Source organism: Octodon degus, unplaced genomic scaffold, assembly GCF_000260255.1.
Source record: "Octodon degus isolate 3935 unplaced genomic scaffold, OctDeg1.0 scaffold00014, whole genome shotgun sequence".
Lineage (NCBI taxonomy): Eukaryota > Metazoa > Chordata > Mammalia > Rodentia > Octodontidae > Octodon > Octodon degus.
Genome location: NW_004524590.1, coordinates 18411227 through 18434345, shown reverse-complemented (window position 1 = coordinate 18434345; position 23119 = coordinate 18411227). Strand labels below are relative to the sequence as shown.

Here is a 23119-nt window from a genome sequence, read left to right as displayed (position 1 = left end):
TAATGTCACCTATTTCCTTTTAAATATGGGTGGCTACTAGAAAATTTTAAATGACACATGCAGTTTGCAGGGGATCGTGTCAGCCATCTAGACTGTGGAATTCATATAAAAGGCAGGTGTCAAGGATCAGTTAGCAGAGGAAGCCCATTCTGCGGACCTCTCACAATTCATTACAAGTGGGTTCACCAGAGGATGCAGCTGTCATGAAGCCATGAGCAGCGCGGGCGAGACAAACCTCAAGGTCCCTCCGCAGCAGACCTCAAACACGCATCACCTCTCGGCGCATGGAGGTTCATCAAGTCGAAGGAAATAAAATCCAATAACAATTTTTATAGTGAGCTGATTTTGCTGTTGCTCATTAGTGGCTGTGAACTAAATTAATTTGAGTTTGATTATCCTCTAATTGGAGAGGGATATAAATCCAGCTGAATGTGCTATTACGAATGACACCTTGATCCTGTACCATCTCACACACCTACATTTAGAACATCCTGCAGTAGAGTGGAAACCCCAGCTTTCCATAATTGTCTTTAAAATTACAATCATTGACCAAGAACATTGTAATAAATGGTATAATGTGCTAGGTCATAACATATTTTCTCAATAGAGACACGGATCAAGTCACCATTGAGCTAACATGGGAAGTCCTGATTATGATGGCTCTGAAAATTACCCGTTGTTATTAAAGTGGAGGATATAAGCCACTTGTACCAATAAACCAATTTGCCAGGTCCCTCATACATAGCAAGGTAAAAACAAAAACCTGGAGGTGGCAATGGTTCCCTCATGACCTCATGTTTCTGGGCCATAATAAGTGTCCAGCTGACACTTGCTTGAAGAAATGTAGAGATGTAAAGAGTAAAGGATACTGAGACACATGTCCGTGTCTGGCTTGCCATCTTGCACGAAGCGTGGCGAGGCACATCCACGCCTAAATCCTACCAATGCCTTCAACAGTTAAGCGCATTTACTTGTAAAATTGAATGCTTTCCAAGGTAAAAAGTGCCCACAAACCTGAAGATCAATAATATGATTCATCCCAACTGAGAGGTAAAAGGATGCATCAGTAGTTAAGCATTTCCTTCAAGCTGAGCCATTTTCACTCCCCTTATAAGCGGAGGGCAATGATTCAGATGAGACAGATTTGGCTAGAATGAAAAGGATCAGATTCTATTATGAAACCAATTTTGTCGTGATAGAGGGAAGGCGCCAGTCACGTGCTGCGCTGGGCGCCAGATGAGGGGAATTTAGCCAGCATGCACCCATGACTTAGGGACTTACAAGGCGACTTGGGGGACAGATGCACATTCCCAGGTGCCAACAACTTTAAAGTGATAGAAAAACATTTTCCTCCCTACTACCAGGCTTGCCCCACCCTACAAAAGAAACTGTTATTAAGGGATCCACGCATTTCTCCATGGTTTCCTTTGCTTTATGACTTACATGCATGCGCGCGCACACACATACACACACACACACACACACACATTCCTCTCCTTTTTTCTTTTTACATAAAGGTAGGCTAGTAGTTACACATACACATACACATACACATTAAAACATGTCTCTCCTTTTCATATTTATATCTTGGAAATTTCTCCATATAAATGCATAGAGTTTCTCCTTTTTGTATTATCTATATTGTCGTATCTCATTATACTATTATAATTAAGTCAGACCCTAGATATGGTTCCTGTGTTATAGTTCAGTTTTTGTTAGTATAAAAATGTAGCGGCTTCTAAGCTAGCACTGACATTGCCTGTACGACATGACCTCTCTTCCTTGCTTCCTCCCTCCCGTCCTTCTCCTCCCCCCTTCCCCACATCCTCCATCCGTCCTCTTTCTTGTGTGCATTCTTCCACTGCCCAAACCTTTCCTGTATGTCCACCTGGGCTAGAAGCTTCCCATTGAGTGCAAAGGACCCATCAGGCCAGAGCGAAAAGGAGGAGTACGACAGCTGAGAGCACACCCAGCCCTTCCCCACCACATCCTCTATCACTTTCAGGCAGTGCATTGCTGCATCCCTGTGGTAGATGCACAGGCCTCCCCTGAGGCATACCACCAGCGTGGGGCTGTGTTGTAGATGAAGGAAATTTAACCAGCATGCTCCCGTGACTGGAGGGACTTAGAGGGCAAGTAGTTTCTGGTACCTCAGAAGATCCTGGACCTTCCATTCCACTGCAGGCATCATTCTGCCATCAGCATTGGAGCACAGCTTGCTCCCCATTCCCTGAAAGTTAGCCAAGGAATGGGGCACTCCTAGGAGGTCCTGCCTCAACCCAGAACATGCACATATTTTTATAGAGGCCACTACAGAATGGTCAACCACACTGAAGACTTTACTACCCCCACATGCTGATGGGCAAGAGCAGGACACAAAAGGCAGCCTCTGTGGGGCATCCAGGACAGGAGGTAGAAACCAAGTATGGCACGGAGGAGCCCTCCCTTACCTGTCACAAGGGCTGTAGCTGAGGCTCTACACTAGAGACAACAAGATAAAACCATAGAAGTTCAATATGTTTACTACAACATGGGAATCTTCATAAATGGAGACCCATGCTCCCAAGGAAAACTTTTACAGACAGCTGTGCAGAAGACAGGGGAGTGGAATCCAAGGTGAAAAAACTCTGTCCGCTCAGACTCTTCTTGTCCTCTCTGCATAACACTCTTTTCCTCTTGGTCCAAGGCAGAACCCTTGTCATAGGAAGGGTTTAGGAGAGAAGGGAGGAAACAGGTGAATGAGTGATGTTTCTAAGTTTTATGGGCTGCTTAAAGGAAGAAGCAAAGAAGATTCTACTTCTAGGGCTTAACTAGCTTGGAAGAGGAAGAAAGAAATTCGCAGTCAGACACAGTTTCTTAGGCCTGGAAAGGGCAAGGTTGAGTACTTTTTTGTGGGCTGGAGGCTCAAAATAGGAAAGATGACAGCAAATTCATGGTTCCCATACACTATGGAAGTCCACCATGAGTCCGTGCACTTTGCGGTCAGTACATGGCATAGTGGTTCAACACATGGATTCTGTGGCTGGACTGCCTGGCTCTGAGTCAACATCCTATTTTGGTTATGTCTCACTTAGATGGCTGCATTATCTCAGTTTTCTCTCCCAGAAGACAGGGATGCCATTCTTCTTGGCACTTGCTCATGTGGTAACTGGGAAGACTGAACAGCTCATACTACAAAACACGCATCAGTGCTGCCAGGTCCGTGCAAGGGCAAGGTAAGCACCTGCTGACACTGGCCAAGAGCACACACAGCCCTGGCCTTACCGCTGTCTGCATCAGCAGTCCACAAGCTTGTCAGAAGAATCCAGGGCTGCTACGTTCTTTGACTCATGATCTCTAGTCGCAGTAACATGTAATCTTACTAACTTCCTTCAGAATTGTAGAAACTCCTGAATAATTTTTGCTTAGACTAGACTGCAGAACAGATGTTTAAGTTTAAAATATCGCCTTCAAGCCAGCATAGTATTAAAGAGTTATAAATGTTAGTTCTAATTGTATTTAATAATATTCACAATATGTAGTTAAAAATTTTATTTATTTCCATTTACTAAGTGATGCACACAGTTTAATTTGCTTAAGATTAATTATGCAAGAAAACCATAATTTGTTGACAATAAATTTCAAAGTATTATAATTTATCAGGTTTGGTTAGAGGAATAAATATATATTAAAAAGCAAATTGAAGTTTAACTCTTTGGCAAGGGTGTTAGAGACAGACAAACCCTGCTTTAACTATACAGGGCTAGCATACGCACTTTAAAAATAAACTTCGTAAAGTTTTGTAATTTCAGAGTTTTCGTTTTAGAAGATTAGATAAAAGAAAAGTTTTGTGTTTGAAGCTTTTATTCTCTCCTTTTAGCATTTCTCTGAAAATAATACGTTTTGGATAAAGAAACCATTATTCTGAATAAATGAAAAGCTAAATTGGATACAATCATTCTCTTTTCTTTTTTTAACACTGGCTTTTGGAGCAAGGAGCTACCCTAATGCACTGTGCATGTGGAGGAAGCAGGCGACGGCAACGTAAAATCAGATAAAGATCATCTTGAATCTTATTTGAAGAATTATCATAATGTTTATGCTCTTTGTTCATCTCATCTACTTCAACATCAATGTTCCTTATGCATTTGATAAGCTCTATTATGGTAGCAAACCAAACCAAAGGGAACTAAAAACTACACAGCAGTCAAAACCGCAGGAGAGGCTCTGAGTGGGTTCTGCTTCAGCTCTCTGTCCTTTCCTGCTTGTAGTTCTCAGAAAAGCCGTACTGTGTAGGACGAGTGGTGAGGAAGGCAGGACAGGCTGGGAAGCTGAGCTGGGCCCTGGGCCCACTCCACCACCAATACAGGACATCCCCCGCATGTTCGCCTAGTAAGGCCCCTGCCCTATGGAATAAAACAGAGCACGAGTGTCTCTTGGGACCCATATCTGTGGAGCAAGCAGGGCACAGGGGAGCCTCCACATACCCCTGAGCTTTCTGCGCACTGTGTGGCTGCTTTGCAGTGAATCCTGAATTCTGATGGGCCTATTCCGCCATAAAGAATAGTACACTTGGCACACTTTTAGGTAAATGGATGCACCTTAAGACCATAATCCTAGGTGCAATAAACCAAACAAACAAGTTTAAGTACTTCATTGCTTTTCTTGTGTGAAAAACACAAAGGATAAACAATGAGCAATTTCTAGAAATCAGGAAGTAGGAAGAAGTTGTTCCAATGGAAAGGAGAACAAGAGATGGTGGAGAGGAAAGGCAGGAAAGAGAGAATAAAGGGGAAAAAAGAATTGAAAAAATGGAAATAGAGCTTCTGTAAATAGGAAGGGAGATGGGATGAGGGATGGTGAAAGGGATTAGAAAAGAATCAAGATGTGTTATGCATGTACATGTACGAATCCTGCATGATAAAGGTGTTTGTTATGTACTGCAACTACTATACCAAAGCTCTACACCAAAGGTCAGAGGCAGTGATATACAAAATGACAAAGAGAAGGAGCAAAATGCATCCTCAGCCCCAAGCCCACCCAGAACAAATGCAGGGGAAGCTAGCATTGAAGAAATTGGAAATCACACACCTGAAATCTCTGAAATAATAGCATTGGAAGTAAGGAAACAACTGCAGAAAGGTATAGAGGAAATCAGATCAGAAATAATCTCCAAGGTAAAAAAAGAAATGATAACTATAATGAAAGAATTACTAAGTGCTTCTGAAGTACACATGGGTAGAAAAAATAGAGAATAGAAAAATGATGGAATTCTTGAATAAGCAATATAGGAAAGAAACAGAATGCATGAAGCAGATTCAAAGAGATATACAGGAAGTTAAAATCTCCCTCACAAGCTGGCAAAACTGTTTGAATGAAAGTGAAGATCAACTTTCAGACCTTGAAGACACCATTGCAGCTAGTGAAAAGGTAAGAAAAGATCTCTCAAACACAACTAGGATGCAGCCTAAAAAAATTAATAAAATAAAAAAGACATAATTGAGATTATATAAAAAAGATTTCAGTGAATGAATTCAGAAACTGTATATTTTGTGCTAGAACTCTGTGGATGTAACCGAGTCCAGGTGTGGTGACACATGCCTGTAATCCCTGCACTGGGGAGGCTAAAAACAGGAGGATCACTGTGAGTCCCAGCTGCGGAGCAAGATGCTGCACCAAGTACATAAACAAAAAACAAAAAGACAAAATTATATATATATGGAGCAAAACTTGAGAAGCACGAGAGTTGTAAGTCAGTCTGAGGGGACTCTCTGTGTGGCCAGCTGGGGAGAGACAGGGTTTGCTGAGGCAATGAAAAGATGCTCACAGGAAAAGAACACTGCAGCTAGCCAGGATCCGTGTTCTTTCTTGAGGGCTTCATGTTAGTTAGCTTTTCACTGCTGTGACAAACTACCTGAGAACAACAAAGAAGGAAAGATTTGATTCATGGCTTCAGAGGCTTCAGGCCATGGTCACCAGGCTTTCAGACCTCAGGGCAGAAGGGTCTGGAGGAGCACAGCTGCTCACCTGATGGTGTCAGAAGGCAAAGCAAAGGAAAGGGCCAGAAAGGAGGAAGCCAGGGACAAGATACAGTCTTCCACACTACACCCCCAGCACCTTCTTCGTCTCCTAAGAACACCATTAATATACAGACTTATCAACAGGTTGACTCACTGGTGAAGTGAAACCCTTTCTGATGACCTCATATCTGAGCTTTGATGCTTTGGACAAGAAACCGTTGAGTCTTGCAGGACATTTTTTCATGCTTAAGCACAACAGACTCTAAGTTCAGAGAGTATAGGAACACCCAAAACACAGGCAACCCCATCCCTCATCTTTGGAGTAGGAGCTCATGAGGCTGAGTGGCCAGCTTTTAGAGTCGCTTACTCTCTTTCACAAGTAATGGAATCCAAATTCAATTAAGGACTATTTTTGTTTCACCAGTTAGCAGACATCTAAAATGCACAGATACATTGCCAAAAGGAAACACATAGTGGTCGTAAACTCCCAGTTACTAAACAACTACATGTTAGATTAACATAAAACACTGGACATAATTGTGAGGTCATCTACTGTTACCATAATTGAAGCAGGAGCCCATGATGATGTTGATCCAATGACTCCAACTTGGATCTTATTACTGGGACCCGGAACCTAGGTTATTTTTATGTCACAGCTATGTGTTCCAAACGGTATGGTTTAGAGGAGCCCTTGGTAACATATTCTTGAGATACCCTTGGCCCATCAAGCCTCTTAAAATGCAAATTCCCTTTTTTTTTTTTTCAGACATTTACACACAGGATCTGTTTCTCAGTAACCACCAGCAAATCATTAGAACAGGATTTCCAACCCAGGAGCTAAGGCTTGCTTAAGCTCCACCTCCTTCAGCACCATCAGGCCAAGCAGCAACAAGAAGTTACTCATAGATGCTACAGAACAAGACCCTGATAAGCAGGTTGTTAGAAAAACCTTGGTTTCAGAGTGGGAAATAATTCTGGCTCCTAATTAGGTATGGAAATTTCATACAAGTTCTGTTAGAGCCCAACATTCATCTTGTGTGTTTACATAGTGATACATGGGCCAGAAAGGTATGAGAGGAAAATCCAGAAAAGGATTCTCCACTCTCCACTGGAGCTGGCTGAAGGAGAGCTGTGTTTGAAAGTGGTGGCAGTCACAGAAGTTCTTAACATTCTCTTCTTCTTACCCACACCCTTTTGCTTTGACCTGTTACACCTAACCAATCTCACTCTTTGTCTAATATTCAGCTAACCTACAAAGAGACCACAGAGGGCAACAGAGGATGGAAGAGATCTCAGAGGCAAGGCTAGATGGACCCAGGATTTTCCAGTTGCTTGTGGTTGCCCCTTTTAAGAACATTTATTGGTTATTTGGAGCTCATCCACAAATGATCACATCCCCACGTGGAGACATACACAGAGAGCCACACATGCATCACAATGTGTTCCCCTGTGGCTTCAAAGACCAGCCTTGTAAGAAATGCATGAAAAGTATGTTACCAGATACTTGCTCCTGTGCTGAAAGCCAGTGTCCACTGTGGCTGCCTAAACCTAGAAGTAAAATTGAGAAACCAAACAGATACTTTAAAATCAGTGAAAGTCAGCTTCTTTCCTTGTTGCCTTTAAACCATCTCACACTATCCTTTTTTAATTTTTTTTAAAAAAAATTTATATTTATTTATTCACTTGGTACAGGATCTCGCTACACAGCTTAGACTCCTTGTGATCCTATCTCAGCCTCCCCAGTGCTGGGATTACAAGCATGTACCACCACACCCAGTTTTGGTGACCAGCATGGCACACCCAGTGTTCCAGGGCCAGCATGGCATGTGGTACCAGGGATAGAACCCTGGCTGACCCAGGTAGGTGCTTAGATTGCTAAGCTATCTCCCCAGCCACCATCTCACACTATTCTGGAGCCCAGGTATTACTCCCTGGCACCTTGGGAGTCAGAGCTCGCCAACTCAATTCTTCAAGGCTGCCAATGGCTTCTGGCATGGGGCAAGGGGCCATATTGGTGTGATTCAGGAGGCCACAGCCCAGCGACATCAGGCAGAGAGGAGCTGGTGGGTACTTGCTTCCAGTTTGCATCTGTATAGGAATGCTGCTCATCTCAAACAGCCCTGGATCACAGGAGAACTGGAGAGAAAGCTAACAGGGTTGGAAGAGGGGATGATGGGGCTTGGCCAAGGAAAAATGTCTTTGAGTGTGATCTACACTTCTGTTTTAACTGTCTTGAGATAGTCACTAATAAAAATTATCACTGAGTTTTCTCTTTTTTCACTCTTTTTATTTGAGGTGACTAATATTTTTTTATAACACCATGTGCTCCCTTCCACAGCAAAGGGAGATCTGATCAACATATTTTCCTACGGGGTGATATCATGTATCTTCACATGCCTGAGTAATTATAGGTTCTACATGGGAAATTTACGATACTATACTCTGATATTAACCTGTCCAGCAGGAGAGATTGCTAGACATGCTGAGTCGGGTCTTATTCCTGTTTTCTGAAATGAAGGGGCATAAACCAAAGTGTTTCCATGAGGGGGAAAAGGCAAGCAAAACAGCATTAGGACTCTGCACACCATCTGTACTTTCATAGATCACTAATGGGGAATAATTATATTGCTCCTACAGCCCAATAACTGTGTGCCTCTGGAAGCAAGCCTGGCTCCCAGGCCTTCCCAGTGGCTGTTCTCTGGCAAGAGTGGAAACTGGAGGTCTAATGCTGAAATGGGTCATTAAAAGAGCCTTGGAGAAGTGGGTTACTCTTTGAATCTTAAAGACAGTAATGAGTAACTCAGCAAGCTGGGCCGAGAAAGCTTTTCCTTGTCCCTAAATTAATTTTCAGTGGGTAAGGACCCAAGAGGAGCAAGGTCCTTAAAGGCAAGACTTAGGAAGTGTGAGGGTTTGGGAGCAAGAGAAGGGAAGAGGAGAAAGGAGGGGGAAAAAAAAGCATCCTCTAGCCAGGCACTGACAAAACTTCTCCAAGACTGCTTCTCAGGAGAAACACTCACCAGCTGCTCCCTGGCAGGAAATTTAAAACTGTCAAGAATTTCCATTTATTGCTAGCTGATGAGTCTGCAAGGAAAGGATGCTCTCTGCGCGCCTTAAGTGGAATTTCAATCCAGCCTTGCCTCTCTGCTGCCGAGGTCAGCAAAGAAAGCAGATGAAAATGAGCAAGAATGAAAACACTTGTCCAAAAACCTTGACTAGAAAAGGCAGGTCAAACAGTCAAGCAAGACGGAGCATACCCTCTCATGTCCTGACCTTGGCAGGGACACCTGCCCTAGGCTGTGCAAACTGAGGTCCTCAAACTGACCTTGACAGCCCACAGTTTGTGCTTCTCTTATAGCAAGAGCTGCCCCAGACATTTGCTGCCACCTTAACTCTTTCTAAAACTTAGATTCACTTACTTAGTTTAGATTGTATTCCTTTTTCAATACTGTATTTTTGCCAAGTCTTCCATGAAGCCTTCTAGAACATGCTAAAACATAAGCAATTTATCCTTTTTTAATGTCATCCATCCCCAACTGAATCCTTCTTAGTAATGCAAATTCCTATGTGGCCGATGGTATTCTCTTCCTAGAGTCTGACTGGTCTGCAACAAGGCCCAACTCTCTTAAAATCCTACCAGGGCTGTGAATCACAGCCTCATCTTCCCCTACTTGAAGTAGGCTTTCCCCTACTTCATTTTTCCTAAGTCTCCCACATAATTTCATACTTCTGCTAGTCATTATGGTATCTTTCCCATTACTAATGTACAACTTCACTTTGCTCAAAATCTGTAGAAATTGGGAAAAATACATTGAGGAAAAGAAAAACAAACATAAGGAAATGAGGTGAGAGTAAGTGGAACCTCCAGATGTATGGAGTGAATGCACACATACAGTTGTGCCCAAATGTTCTATTCTCTACCAGAAATGGGATACAAGTCTGATTCAACTTGCAATAATAGAAAGCATAAAGGAAAACACAATCAGAGGGGAACATAAAATAAGACATGGTGCCCTTGTGATAGAAGCAATTCTTCTCCTCAGAGAAGGCACAATCTTGCCTGGAATGAAGCCCAAAGAGAAATGATGGAGAAGTAATGTTAACTCTGAGTGACACAGTTGTTACTCTTTGATCTATGTCTGCCAAATTCTCATGTGTTCAGCAGTAGACCTTGGAGAAGACCTTCCTGGTCACAGGGGCACTGTGGTTGATTGCCAACTAGTGGCCAACTTGTTATACCCTACTGAACTGAACCAGCATGGTGCTGGGTGTGGGAGGTCCACCTGAGGATTGTTGCCAGCTACATAAGAGGCAGAAATAGAGAAGCTATTGGGAGGCTATTAGAGAAGCTGTTCAGAGAAGCTGTTGGAAAATGTTCGTTCTCCTGCACTGTTCTGCTGGAGGACCTTGTTGCAAGACATGGGCTTTCCTGATGAACTTGGCTGTTGTTGTTGGAGGAGGAGCTCAAGGCCTGATTGTCACCAATGGTGGCTGTGGTTCATTTTGAGGAGCTCTGATCCTCACCTTGATCACTGCTTTCTGGCTCCAGATGGGAAGACAGTGCACAGCTCAGCCTACTGGAGAAGGTAGGATTTCCTGATGGGAGCTCAGCTTTCCTCATTGGAGGAGCCCGGAGCTTCACTGTTGCTGTGGATGGCTGTGATACTTTTTTAGAGGAGCTCTGGTTCTTAACCTGAGTGTCGCTTCCCGGCTCCAGTGCAGATCCCTCAGCCTATTAGCACAGCTCCTTCACCCCACTGGCACAGACTTTCTAGCTTCCACCACCTACATACCTTTGGGCCTTCCCATTGCAGATTCATGAGACAGGCCTGGATGAGCCCACCCCATTGTCGTGGGCTCTTGGCCTCAGACTGAACTTGTGGGAGGCATTGTTATGGGCTCTAGGTCTTTAGCTGGACTTATGTAGTATATTAGGACTCAGGCCCTCAGCTGGATATTTGGTCTTTAGTATGCGGACAGATTTCTTGCACTTCCTTTGGGTGATATATCAGAAAATAATTCCATAAAATATGCATCATGTATTTTATTGTTCCCCATGCAAAAACCCTGAACTATGACATGCACTATACTTATCAGTGAAAATCCCATTAGTGAGTTCATAGGCCAGTGTGCTATTAGGAGGATGGGGTCTGGCTGGAAAAGATGGTGCTACAGGGTCTTGACCTGGAAGAATCTTTTCTTTCCCTTGGTGTCTCTGTCTGTCTGTCTGACTGTCTCGCTCACTCACTTGCTCACTCTCGCTCTCACTCTCACTCTCGCTCTTGCTCTCACTCTCTCTTCCTCCCTCCCTCCTCTCTGTTGAGCACAGTTCCTCCACTAATCCCTTCTACCATCATGTGTCTGCCTGGAGGCAGCCAGTCATGGGCTGAACCCTCCAACACCGTGAAGTTAAATAAACCTCTGCTCATTTAAGCTGTGTGTACCAGGAGTCTTGCTCCAGGAATAGGAAAGCTAACCAATATCATTCTTAAGTGATACAGTAAGAGTAATTAATGCCTATACTGCACCAAGCCACTTTTGGTGATGAGAAAAAATGAGAAAGAGAAACAGGAAAAATGCATTCTTTCATGAATCTCAAATGTTATTAGAGGAGAGATGGGCAATAAATGTATGCATGACACAGTGGTTTAAGAAGAACCTATGACAGGAACCTGAAATGGGTGCTCAGGAGAAGGTCTTCTTCAGAAGGATGAAGAAAAAGGTGGCTGCCAAGTGAAGAATGCAAGCCTTGTCCATTCTTTATAATACTCCCTGGCCTGGCTAGCAAATCACAAACCTAACTCAGGATGGCAACTCTATTAATGAGCTGAAATTTCCCTACTGCTTCATCCTAAAGCCCCTGCAAAGAGCTGCCTACACAGGTTCTCCTCCTTCTTTCACATCCAAGCAGCTCCTTAGCCTCCCCTAAGCTGCCCTCTGCTTCCCTCCCTTTGGAACAATGATACTAGGCATAAAATTGATGAAGACATACTTCTGTAAGAAACACTTCCAGTCTGTACTTGGTTGGATGTCCCTGGTGCATGAATGTCTATCAATTGTTCTCCTCTGGAATCCTCTCCTCCTATCCCCCCACTACTTCTCTGCCCACATATTCTTGTTTTACCTCCTTCCTCTTCACTTCTCTTCCCCCATCAGTCCTGCTGCCTGGTTGTCCTTAAGGCATTTCTTGAATGTCTACCTCCCCCAGGACACTGCTAGAGCCCTCATTCAACCCCTTTCCACGAGTGCAACACACAACATTTCTACAATGATTCTGACATCTGTCCTGTTCTGCAGCCACCCACCCAGGTCTGTGAGGTCAATGGCCTGCTGGAGAACCCCCAGAATGACTTCATAGCATGCCTCGCTCAACCTGTGCAAATTTCTCCTTTGAACTGCTGCCCTGGCAAAGTCTGACACTCAAATGACCACACCTAACTTCTCCACACCAGCAACTGTAGCCCCTCTCCTCACTCCTCCTGCTCTCTCCTCTCTACAGCTAGTCCAGCTCATTCTTCCAGATGTAAACATCTGTTTACTCACTGCTCAGTAACTAATATTTGCTGAGCATTTATACAGCAGGCACTGTTCTGAGTCCTGTACACTTCACAAAAGCATCCCATAAACCTCTTTGTAAATTTTATGTTAAAGAGAATAAACAATTAAGAGACAAACCACTAGAAATGATACAGAATTTCAAAAGCCAAGATGGTGGGCACTCAACACTATATAATGAAAGCATCTGCACCCTACAGGATCCAGGGTGCACAAGCAGCCGTGGGCTTGCCACGGATCACATAACAAGGACTTGTAAGGTTAGGACTTGAACCTGGGCTGTTTGTGACTGTAAGGCACATGCACAACTACTGCCTTTCTCATTTCTCACCTCAGTCACTACAGTCACTTCCTAGCCAGTCCCCCTCCACAGTCCAGCCCCTTCCTTACCCTGCCCCACCATGCAATTTATGGAAATCTGATCTCACCAGCTCTGCTTCAAACTCTGCCCTGGTATCCTCTGCACTGCCAAACAGTTCTCAAGCTCACGGTCACTTCACGCTGTGAGTCTACTGTGCCACACCTGGGCACACCCAGGAATTGGGCAAAGGTTTTTGGGCCTGTGGTTCCAATCATTAAGAGAATGTTGAGCAGTGAGCAAGTAAAAGTTATATGTGAAAAGTTCAAACTGAACAAGGACATGGGCAATGTGATTTAGGGGCAAAGAGGGAAGACTCTAAAGCCAGACATTTAACATATGCAGAATCGTCTCTCCAAAAGGAATTATTTTTGCTCCCAAGCTAGGCACTTGTGATTGAACAGTTCAATCCCGGTTTAGTTTGACAGAAACTTTAATATCCCCATATTGTTCCAGCTGAATACTTTCAGAAAATGAATAGGCTCCATTCTGGTTCAGACTGGCTTACTAGGTGTTACTGTTTTGAAAACTCCTTGGTTCAGTACTCAGCTAAGTGAGAACGAAACAGATGAGTTTGGAGCTCCACTGGGCTCAGGGATCACAATTAGAGTGGCTCCTTCCATCTGTAGTCCACACCTGGGCAGTGCCGCAGTCACGAACATGCTCTGGACCTCCTGTGGGTTGCCCCTGCACAGCCTTGCCAGCCTCTCCACTTCCTTCCACCCTGGGCGGGCAGCTCACTCAGCAGGGCCTATGGGAGCCTGGCTTAGGGTTCCAACCTCTGGGGCTAACCTCGGGGCAGTTTCTCTTGGGCTGAGGAGAGAAAACAAGAACTCCTCGGCTCTGCACGCAGCCTCAGTCTTTCCCTCATGCAGGCCTGCGCTCCTTACCTCGCCTGAGACCCTCTGTGGTCCTCCTTCAGAAGCCTGCCATTCCCTCCTCCCCCACTCACTCTCCCATTTCCCTTCCCTGCTTCAGTTCTACCTATAGAATTTACCTGAAACTGGGACATGGTCTGTGCTGATGTGACTCCCCTCTCTGCAACCACATTCAGCTCCATGAGCTTCAGGACTTATACATATCTTTTTCACCGTGAGACCACACCTACTTTGTCTAGAATAGAGTCCATTAAATACAAATGAAATATGGAATCAAGCCTTATGTCAAAACCAAGCACAGTGGTGCACACTGCTATACCCTGACAAAACTGACTCCATTTTGTTGCCCTTCTAACCTCGCCATGTTCCTGTTTTGTATGCGTCTACCCCTCCCAACTCCTCACCCCTGTGACCCAAGTCTTATGACATCTGTACCCCAAACTTTCTTATCTTAATGAACTCTGTGTGACTGCCAAATCAACACTCCCCCAACCCAACAGGACCACCCAAAGAATTAATGACCCTGCCACTTCTTCCTCTCCACCCCTTCCCTGTTTTTGTGGTTTTCAAACTTAAATACTGATCCTTGTCAATGCTTGGCGTGCACTTGGGCACTTTGTGCCAGGTGTTACCGCAGGTGCCAGCTAAAATAAAGTGCTTCTTTTAATTTTTGGACTTGCCTCATTGTCATTCGATTTTTGAGCTACAACACACACCACCACTCAGGAGGCTGAGCCAGGAGGACTGCCATGAGGTTGAGGCCAGCCTGGGCTACATAGTGAGTTTGAGGCAAGTCTGGGCTATGTAGCAAGACTATCTCAAACACAAACAAACAGAAAATAAACAACCAAAACCAAAACACCTTTGTCTCAGTTACTCTTCTCTTGTTGCTGGGACAAAATACCTGACATCCAAAATGAAGGAAGGCAAGGTTTATTTAACTTACAGTAAATGGAAGTTTCAGTCCCTACTCGGCTGGCTCCAAGGCAGAGTGGCACATGGAAGAGGGCAGCAGTTCATGGCAGCAGCAAAGAGCAAGAGCACAAGAGCAAATGGGAGTAGCAGCAACAATAGCTCCAGAGAGCAAGTGTGTCTCCTCTAGGTTGCATTCAATCTATCTGCCCCAAGCAGGGTGCAGCACTCACACCCATAATCCCAGCAATGGATCATGAATTAATCACAAAGTCTAGAAGTATGTCCATGACTGCATGAGGCTTTGGGAGAACAACTAGACACAAACCATAACAACCTTATGATAGCTTTCTGTTACTATGACAAAATACCTATAATAATCATCTTATCAAGAGGAAAGGTTTACCCTGGCTCACTATTTCAGAGGTTTAACTGCACGGTCAGTTGGCCTATTTGTTTGGGGCCTGTGGTACTGCAGTGTATCACGGTGGCAGGAGCACATGAAAGAGGAGGGTTGTTCATCTCACGGCAGCAGGGAAGCAATGAAAGGAAAGAAAGGCTCTGAGTCCCAACATCTCCTTCAGGACATAGCTCCAGTGACCTCACCAGTGACCCCCACTACGGCTCACCTCCTAAAAGTTCCACCACTTTCTAACAGCACCACAGGCTGGAACTTAAGTCTTCCCATGAGCCTCAAGGAGGTATTCAAGATGCAAATTAGAGCAGCTTGCCATCTAGACCATCTATACTCAGAGCTGACAGTCAAAGACTTCTAAAACAAAGCAGGATTTGGCCTTGAAAAACTGTTTTCTTACATTTTTGGGACTATCTCCTACCTTATGGGCTTTTTGCTGATAGTATCTCCTTCTCTTTCCTTTGCATTTCTTGTTGTCTCTAAATACCAGGTCAAGTGTGTACACATTAATAGGCTGCCTCCCTTCCCCCTACATTTGTCCCTCCCTCCCTCTCCCCTGTCTTCCTCACTCCCACCTCCACCTGCGTATCTCTCTTTAGAGATGAGTTCCTTTGGCTCTGCTAGGCAAGAAGAAGGGCCTCTGAGGTCCCAGTGAGCTGGGGCTCTGGCAGAACAAGGCTGTGTGCTGCCTGTTGACTCAGAAAGCAGGGGAGAGAAGAGGCCAGCAGGAAGGCAGGAGCCAGGAGCCGCGAGGACACCCTCGGGAGGCACCCCGCACACCACAGATGCTCGTGGAGGCCCCCAGAGCCGCCCCTCTGCCTGAAGCTCCTGGGCTTGTGTCCAAGTGGAATCTGCACTGGAGCATTTTCTCCCTGAAGTAGCTTTGCAGCTGCCAGTTACAGATTGGATTTACGTTTGAATCAAAAATTAATGAAGTGTATAGCATTTCTAGCACGGCATTTTAAGGCATTACAGTGTATACATACATGAAAACTGTAAGAAAAATTAGAATAAAGACTTGATCCACCCAATAAGAACAATCTAATTGCTCAAACAAATGTGTCTCACTACCCCACCCAGTTGGTATTCCTAGCAAGGAACATTCAATTCTTTCTCATTTCTAGTTCATTGCAGCTTCAGTGATTTGCCAAAGTCAGGTCTGTGGAGGTCCCTAAAAGTTCCATCAAAAGTTCTTGGGAAAATTATGAATAGAGTCACTCAACCATGAAAGCCCAGGAGAAGGAAAGGATCAAATTTGTCTAATTACCAATTTGTTTCCCTGCTGGTCAACATGGCAAGCAAATGTCACCTAAAACTACTGTATTTTTAGAAAGCTACATACAGTCCTTTTCTCCATGTACTTTTATTATGTTTGTCTTTGGTATTGATCGTTCATTGAGCTTGTCAGATACAGAATTTTTGACTTGATCCCAAGTTAAACTGGGGATATGGGATATTTTTTTTTTTAATTTTATTTTAGGGAAGGGTCTACAGGATGTTCAGGGTCTCACTACTAGATCAGACTCATAATGATCTGCCTGTTTACAGCCTCCCAAGAGCTAGGATTACAGGTGTGTGTGTCATCACGCCCAGTCTCAATTGCCATCTCAGTGTGCCCCAGGGGCGGGGCCGACATGGCAGGCCCAGGGATCAAATTCCTGGCCCCTGAGTCTCTTTGCAGGCGTTTTGATCTGCTGAACTATTTGGCATGTCCTTGTAGCTCTTAAATCTACTTAATTCATTAGTTTTAGAAAAGTGTCAGCCATTATCTTTTAAATATCATCTGTTTCCTAATATACCATTTTCTCCTTCTGAAATTATCATCCAATGTCTCATCCTATCCTCTACCCTCTGTTCCATTTCTCTATCTCTTTGCCTCTGTAGGCTGCATTACAAATACTTTCCTTCAATTTCTTCCAGGCCACTAATTCTTTTTTAAAATCTATGTTTAACTAAATGGCAAATATGCTAATTATGATAGTTAAAATTTGATTATAATTTTTATTTCCAAAAATTGTAATTGTGTTCCATGTCAAATTTCTCAGATCCATAAAAGTATTAGGTTCTTTCTTATTTTCTAATTCTCATTATTTTCTAAAACATATTAAACCTAATTCTAATCTGTGTCTTCTTCCAATTGCAGTATCTAAAATCACCGCATGGCATTTTTCCTGCTCTTATCTTAGTTCTCTGCTTCCATACGTGGCTTGGTAATTTCTCTCCTGAAAGTATAAGCTCATTTTCCCCCAGAACATTACCTGTGCAAATTACTTGAGGCCAGGGTTACAGGTGAGCTCTCCAGGGAAGATTTGTTCCCTTCTCCCAGGTGACTCAGGCACAACCAACCCTGACTTTACATTAAAACTTAATTTTCCACTCGAGGTTTCCCAGACCGTACACACAGTATGAATTCAGGTTGCAAAACTAGGTACAGGTGTATAAACTTAGGGAAGAACTTCTCTTCAATTCAAAATCAAAGGACAAGACAGGCAGCTTTCTTTGTCACTTGGTGGGACTGACTCCTCACCTTTCCCATGAGAACAGAGGATGCTATTTGGCCTCTGGAAATAATGTGTGTTGGGAGAGTGGGGAACTGCAATTTGACTTCCCATTTGGAGAGAGCAACTGAAAGTCCTACGTGCAGCTTTTTCACCTGTCTCCTGTGGCAGTACACACACCAATGGTCAAGCTCACAGAATCCTGCAAGTGCCCACAAGGGGTCACAACAACTCTCTGCTGCTCATCTTCATTGAGTTTGTGGCTTTTGTGTTTCTTTACTTCTTGCCAACTCATCAGTGGCTTTAGCAATACCTTTAAATGGTTTGTCAGCATTTTAAAATTCTTTTAAACAGGAAAGATTTTATCAGAATTTCTAGTCTGCCAAACAACTGCATATGCTAGGAATGTAATTCTCTTTCCCATGAGCCTCAGGGGTGGCAATGTGTTGTGACTGGCCCAACGTGCATTCACTGGAACACTGGTCCTTGGTGCTGGCCACATGCCTATAGCTAGCATTCACATCAGGGATCATGAGTGAAGGTGAAGCTGCACTAAAAAGCAAAGTTTTAGCTTTAGAGAATTGCAGAAGGGATGAAAGATGGGTCATTAACTCAGGCAGGATCCAGAGCTAGCTTTATATGCTTAATTCCACAGGGTCGGTGTAGAGCTGAGTGGAGAAATTCCCATCAAGGTCAAGGAAAGCGCCTATGTGCTGATCCTTCCTCTAACTAGAATAAAGGCAATATACTGTTTGGATTCCCAAGGTGGCAAATTGCAGCCACTTCTAGTCTGTGCATTTCTTATGGCTTCTCCCTAGCTACCCGGGAAAGTTGTTGATAGGTGACAGCCTGAGTACAGACTGCTAAATTATCATGGCCCTGATCCAATGTGGCTCAATCCCCAAAACAACAGCTTACCTTCCCAATAACCCCTTCCTCCTTCTTCCCGACTCCAGCCCTGGATACAACTTCCGTTTACAGCACACACAAGAGAGCCTCCAGTCAGCTCCTTGTGTGTCACTAAACCTGCCCCTCATACTCCACCCCTAGCAAAGTCCACAAAGTCTCAGGCTCCCTGTCTCAGGTCAGAGGATCTGCCCATCTCCCTGCCCTCAATCCTCTCCATGTCTTCAGAGTTAATAAAGGCTTCCCATTCCCCCATCTCAGCGTCTCTGCTGTGCAGCCCCTGCCACCGCCATTGCTGCTTCCGCTAAAACCTATCAGTTGTTATGTTTTAAATAATCCTTGGTCCAGGAAGCAGTTCTCCAGAGGGCACAGGAATGGTGTGCCCTACGCTCTGGGTGAGGAGAATCTAGTGCAGGGATGCTCAGCATGAATCTGGACACAGTTTCCAGTCTTTAGAGATACCCAGCAGGGGCAAACAAAAGAGCAACTAGTCCCCAGAGCAAACTCAATGCTGCGCTGGCTGAGGGTTAAGCATCACTTTGAGAAGCAGGACAAGTCTATGTTTGGGCTCTAGTACAATACCAAAAGACTGACAAAATCCATACCAATAGAGTAGAACTGGAGAGATCTTGGCCAGAAAGGGTACAGCAGGGCAGTATTATCGCATAAAAGTAAGAGCAACATATAAGGAAGTGATGATGAATATTGTAGACCTTTCAGTAAGACAAACAGCCTCACACAACAGCTCTCTGGTGCCCCTTCTGGAGCATGCATGCTATAGGTTTGCCAGCACTGATATATGGATTTGCACATTTCCCTACATTTACGTCATGCACCTATATTTGAACTGGATGAGATAAAATGGATGAAACAGAACCTCTGGGATTTGTGAGGTGACCCTATAGATAGCTGTTCCAACTGACCTCTCTTCACCTGCCCTAAATATCCAGGGCTGAGCATTCGGACTCATAACATAACTAACACTAACAATGCAAGTTGACAGACCTTGTGCACCAGTTGTATGTCTAGTATTGCATGGAGCACATTTAATCTTTCTAATAAGTCTGCATGGAGGTATTATTTCTTCCATGTTATAGAGAAGAAAGCCAAGCCACAGACAGCTTAGAAAATGCATTCAAGTTATATGGTCAGCACGGGTCGATATTTGAACTGGGGCAACCTGTGCGCTGCACCTGTGTTCTACACTGCAACTCTACACTGGCATAAACCATACAGGGCATATTTGTGGTACTAAGTCTTTTTTTTTTAATTCTAGCATTGTTTATTGGGCACAAGATGTCAGGTGTGGGGCAGGGTGTCACTGTCCATTTCCACTATAAAGTAAGGCTCATTCATGTGCTAAGAGTAGCTGCTCCCAGATGTGAATTAGTAAGCTAACTTCAAAAGTACAATTGGCCTCTCCAAACAGTAAGATAAAAATGATTTGTATCAAAGTTGTGATTAAAAACCTACAAAAGTTAAATGCACAGGTGTAGAGAAAAGTGGTGATCCTGGGAGCTGCCCAGAAATGCCAGTCTCAAGGGCTGGCCAAATATCTCAGCAGATTAAAGCATCTGCAAGCAGACACAGGGGCCAAGGGTTCAATCCCCAGGCCTGCCATGCTGGCCTTGCCCCTTGCTGAGACATCAATTGAGATTGGGTGTGGTGGCACACGCCTGTCATCCCAGCACTTGGGAGGCTGTAAACAGGAGAATCACTAGGAGTCTGATCTAGTAGTGAGACCCTGAACACCCTGTAGACCCTTAACTAAAATATGGGGAGAAAAAAAACAGAAATGCCAGCCTTGAGCCTCTTTTAAATCCTGTAAGTAGGCAAACCCTAGGGAGGCCAGCACCCCTCATGGGGATGAATGGGAACCTGCCCGTTTCCATCCAGTTAAACCTTCATAGTGCCTCTGGCAGTGTGTGGGTCCAGCCCACACTGGGCAACATGGTGGGTGAAGTGTGGGGTACAGGCACCTCAGAGGTGACATGAGGGCAGGGCCAAGCCCTGTGGCCAGACGCCAATCAGAATGAGTTGGTCCTATGGGCATTCCCCATCTTTGGCACTCTGAGAAAGTAGTGTTTCCTGCTAACATGGCCACTGCAGCAGCCAGGCAATAGGACCTGGAAGGGGAGCCTGTGGTCACTGCAGACCAGATGTCACTCAGCTCCAGGCCCTTGTTTCCAGTCTTCAGTGTCCCAGGGAGAGAGGGGGGGTCCCAGAGCCTTGACTGGAAGAGTGGAAAGAAGGCTGGCTCAGGCCTTTGGGGTCAGCTGTTGCCCTTCTCATGTGGGACCAGCATGCAGCAGGAACCAGGAGAAGCAGCAGACAGCATGGAAGTGGGGTCACTGTACAAGGAGATGATGGGCACAATGGCTGGCTGCTAAGACAGCACGGACTGCTGCACCACCTTCTGCAGCGACTGTCCTGTCATAAGCAGACAAACCACCTCTTCTGAGCGCTTGGTGAGCCACTTCTGGGCTTGGTCATGTGTAACCACGGTCATGTCCCAGCCATTTACTGCATGATCTTGCCTCCAACCTGCAGCCCAGCAATTTCAGCAGGGCCTCCTTCAGACACCCAGGTGACATAAATGCCCTTATCTGTCTTGTCTTCAGAGAAGGGGTCCTGAGAGGGATCCTGGTCAATTCCACCTCCAGTGCTGACCCTCAGAATTAAGTTCTCTCCTTGACACAGCTTGTGAATTTCAGCTCTTCACACCACAGTGGTGACCAGCTGGCTTGGGATGTTCGTAGGACATCCTGATGCAAATATCGCGAACAGTAATACTTGGTGAAGCCCACAGTGAGACTCTGTGGTACTAAGTCTTATGGAGAAGACAACTATTTAGGTTAAGTAGTCACTAAGCACTCACGTTATTTCTTTTATAGAACATGTGAACAAGGTTCAATTCTATTAAAGCCAGGTACAGCACTAAAAGGAAAATTGTTATTGTTACAAATGATTTTGGCTTTATCTGACTTGAAAATGACTACTAAGAAACTTAGGGTACTAAAATTAGAAGCCTAAAAAATATATATATACTCAGTGATATCCAAAATGCATTAACAGTTTGGTATCAAAATATCTGTGTTTCCAGTGATTTAATACGGGAATAAAAGTTAACACCTCTTGCAGTAGTTTCAAGTAGTAGTATACAAATTACTATGCAAAGATGGTGGCCATAGTTTTACTCTTCAGGGCCTCTTTAGCCAAACCTAGAGTCTGTTTCTTCTTCTCTTGAATATGAGATATTCTTTTATTTGCTTTGATAAATGTTATGTGACAGAACTGAAACCTTGCTAGTCTATAAGGAAGTCTGGTAAATGTCACTGTTGTGTTCTTGGAAATCACCTATTCTCTAAAAAAAAAAAACCACCTCAACTAACTATCCTGTTATTCATATCAAACACCCTGGAGCAGAACTGACAAGCTTTGCCATAGCGCATCATATTAAGCGGCATGCCCCACTTATCTATTGCTGGGTACAGACTACCTCACTGGAAGGCTGAAGTAGCTATGGGAATCAGATTCAGGGAGGAGCTTGTCTCCCTCAGCTACTGGATAGCTACAGCCAGACAGGACAACAATGGAAGAAAAATCATTAACTCCCTCCTACCCAGAGTGTAGAATTATGAGGAGCAACCAATAAGGCCGTGAGCTGCACCCAGAAATCGGTGCGTGAAATATGGCACTTAAAATGCACTCTATAGTAAAGCTTGTCAGTTCCGCTCAGGGATATTAGATATGAATAATAGGACAGAGCTGGAAGCTCACATAAAGGGGGAAATTAAAATCAAAATGTTTTGCAACCCTAAAACTCATTTGGAAGTAGAAGAGACCTAAAATAGCAAAAGCAATTCTGGACAAACAAGGCAAGGCAGGGAGGGACACAATCTCAGACTTCAAATTCTACTGCAAAGCTGCCATGATAAAAACAGCATGGTATTATCAATAAAACTGTAGAAAAAAAAAAAAACAGCATGGTAGCATCAAAACATAATAAACCCAAAGAGTAATAGAACAAAACATTTCGAAACAACTCCAAACGCAATCAGCAGTCTTATTTTGGAGAAAGGGACCAACTACCTTCACTAGAACAAAGATAGCCACTTTAATATGGTGCTGAGCAAACTGGCTTTCCAAGTGCTGAAGATCAACCCTAGACCCACAGCTCTCACCACACACTTCATTAAAATCAAGATGGACTAAAGATCCAACTATTAAAACATAAAGCCTTAATCTGATGGCAGATAGAAGAGGTAAGTTTCCTGAAGACATATTATAGGCAAAGACTTAATGAAGAAAACCTCAACTGCATGGAAAATATTACAAAAAATCAACAACTGGGATTTCATCTTATTAAAATGCTTTTTCACAGCAAAAGAAACCACCAACAGAATGAATGGACACCTCAGGGGGAAAAAGTTTAGCTCTGACAAAGGATTAGTATCTAGAAAATATAAATTCAAAAATATCCAACCTCCTCCCAAATTTAAAGACAATCCGAAAATGGGCATCTAAAATGAATAGACACTTTCCAAATGAAGTACAAACAGCAAATAAATATATGAAAAACTGCTCACCATCACTTGTCA

At 44.0% G+C, this 23119-nt stretch overlaps 1 protein-coding gene and 1 pseudogene across 1 annotated transcript in view; both read right to left on the bottom strand.

The window, feature by feature from the left end:
• Gpr39 (G protein-coupled receptor 39) overlaps window positions 1–23119 on the bottom strand; it is a 199948-nt gene that overhangs the window by 112614 nt on the left and 64215 nt on the right. The window lies entirely within an intron of this gene.
• LOC105741492 lies at window positions 20905–21985 on the bottom strand (annotated as a pseudogene).